The following is a 2,840-nucleotide window of genomic DNA, read 5'->3' on the forward strand; positions in this document are numbered from 1 at the left end:
CTTTCCCTAACTGACAGTTACAGGGGATGGGAGCTACGCCACGAAGAGTTAAAGTTACTCTTATTTCACCGGCAAATTTTATGACAAGTAAGAAAATATTTTCCATTTCATTTCAATTATCTTGCCAGAAACTGGTGGAAAAGTCATTATGCCACCACATAAAGAGGAGAGAAAGCCAGGACGCAGTGGTGATTGATTGTCATGGATTATATTTCTTGCTTTAATGTGTCTTCAATGTGAGGGGATGGTGAGATGGATTAGCTTCTGGAGGAACTCTCGCTAACCGGATTGGGCTCGTTTATTCCCAGCTCCCCAGACGGACGCTGCTGTAAGTGCCGAGTGTGCCGGGGGCAGCAGTGGGGCTGTGCATCTCCCATAAATCTCTGCCCGCTGCCGCCCGGCATCTCGGCAATTCTGCCAAAACACTTTGTTTAATGCCATATCTCAAGAAAATCGCTTCACCTTGAAGCCAGCAGCCTGCCCGGTGCTCCTCATCCTCCTCCCCTTTGAGTTTCCGTGCTCACACAGGAGGCCCCGCTTTGCACCCTGATGCTGGTGAGTTTTGCCGACTCTCAAGAACGTCTCCGAAATTCCTGTACACAGCCAAGGCGGCCTCTGTCCCTCAGTGGCATCTGCCCCGAGCCAGAGCCATACCAACCCGGCCAGGCTGCCCTCCCGCTGGGCAGAAGAAGAATCTTGCTCCCTGGAAACTTGGTCTTCTTATCAGCAAGCAGAAAGAAAAGTCCTGGAAATAAAAGAAAAAAGTAATAAAAGCCATATGTGCCTCCAGGCTCCTGCCAAGAAGGTTATAAAGCCTCCACTGTTCCTCAAAAAACAGGGTGTGTGCCAGCCTCGGGGGGAAGAGGCTGTTAACCCCCAAGGGGAGGTTTTCTCTGAGCCAGCAGTGCAGAGCCATTGCCACAGTCTCAGAAAGGTTATCCAGAGCACTGGCCCTCAGCATCCTCACTGGTGCGTGCTGGTGGAGGATGGAGTCCAGCGGTATTTCTCTTCACAGCATCTGATGGGCGGGCAAGCAAAGCGCAAGGTGCCCGATGGTGCTCGCAGGCATTTCCACGCCCTCTGCGGCCACAGGACAGCGGCTTCTCCAGCTGGCCCAGGAGTCGTCCAGGAAGAACGGGATGGAGAGGCTGGAAGTTTTTAATACCCAAAAATATAAACCAAGGGGAATTAAATTCTTTAAAGAATAAAAAACCCCTTTGAGCTCCCTTCATGCAATGAAGAGTGGAAAAAAATCTTTAAAGAAGACATGTTCCTCCGAGGGGTGGCCTTGGACACGGCGCTGCCCTCTGCATGGTGGCATTCGACACAGCCAGCACAGCCAGCACAAGAAGGTGATGAGTCAGCTAACAAGGGGCTCGTTGCGGCCTCGCAGGGGGATGTATTTCAACAATTCATGAGCAAGTGTCATTTTTAGTCCTATAAAACATCTCACAGCTCTCTGAGCAGCGTGGAGCCAGCAAAGCCCAAATGGGTTAGCTGGCCACTGCACTGGAAAAAGTAATTCTTCGTAAATGGAGAGGCACTCGAAGGTAAGGTGCCACCCGGGACCCTACCCTCCTGGAAATGATTTATGGCACTGTGCACATTTTGTCGGTCAAAACCGGTGGCCTTTCAGCCATTTTAGGCTTCAGACTATTTTTACCATACCATAAAATCCGTTGACAGCTATATATCTTTATAAAAGCCTCCTGCTGACTAACAGGAGATGCTCATGGCTGCCAAGGCACCCATCGCTCTTCTGACTTGTAAGCAGGGGTAGAGGTAGCCGGCGGTCACCGCCTGGACAGCCCGTTCTGTGCCCGGGCTTCTTCCAGCGGCTGCAAAACAGGGGCTGCTGATGCTGAACACATTGCAAAGACGATGTGAACCCCCTGGCGGGGAGAGATGTGCAAGAACCAGGGGTCTGTGGAAGCAGGGTTAGGTTGGGACAGCCGGCAGAACCCCTGTCCCTCACCGGGGCGTTGCTGCAGGGATAGGGTGCTCCTTCCCCAGCTCCATGGCCATGCCAGGGGACACACAGGGCTTTCCTGTCCCCATGCCTCCATCAGTCCCCACTACCTGTGGACCTGAGGGGTTTTGCACAAGCCCTTTGCTTCCACGCAACACCGTTTGATTGGGAATCAAGACTCCCCAAGGCTTACCAGCTCTCGCCGCGCCAGCAGAATCACTTTTGTGCTTCAAATAGCGTCTGCCACTACTCATCCTTTAAGGGTCAGGCATCCGCAGAGACTGGAGGGCTGCCGGGCTGGCTGATGCGGTGAGCACCTGCAAGCAGAAGAGGGCTGCTCACCCCGGCTCCCCACAGGGATGAGTGCCGCCGGGAAGCCGGCTGCTACGCCCCGAAGCTCTTCAGCAGCCCTCGAGGAGGTCTTTAATCTACAGGCAATCCCTGATCTCCTCCAGGCGGAGAGAGGCTTTTACCTCTGTCTATTCAGGAAAAACAGAAGGTGCAGAGGGAGCAAGCGAGCTAGGGATGACGCAACAGAACGAACAAGCGGGGGACACAGTGATGGAGCGAGAGAGCCAGGGATGCAGTGATGGGCCAAGCAAGCCAGGGATAAGGGAAAGGAAGGTCTTTGGACTCAGGACTTCAGTCCAGCCTGGGACATAAACAGGCTCGTGCCACAGAAAGCGCCATCAAAGACTGAGCCATGCCAAAGGTCCTGGTGCAAGTGTGGGATGAACATCTTCTCCCAGCCTTGACACGTGCCTCCTCAGCCTGGCTCCATCCTGCCCTTCTCCTAGCAGCTGCCTCTGCTTGCACTATCCAGATGATCATCCTGGCTCAGAGCCGGGGCGAGAGGGAGCCACCGCTCCCA

The 2,840-nt window shown here is 53.8% G+C and overlaps 1 protein-coding gene across 1 annotated transcript in view; it reads left to right on the top strand.

The window, feature by feature from the left end:
• Nucleotides 1-2,840, top strand: part of TNMD (tenomodulin) — a 9,000-nt gene that overhangs the window by 806 nt on the left and 5,354 nt on the right. The gene's annotated exons all lie outside the window — the stretch shown is intronic.

This window comes from Buceros rhinoceros, unplaced genomic scaffold (assembly GCF_000710305.1).
Source record: "Buceros rhinoceros silvestris isolate BGI_N320 unplaced genomic scaffold, ASM71030v1 scaffold19840, whole genome shotgun sequence".
In the NCBI taxonomy this organism is placed as follows: Eukaryota; Metazoa; Chordata; class Aves; order Bucerotiformes; family Bucerotidae; genus Buceros; species Buceros rhinoceros.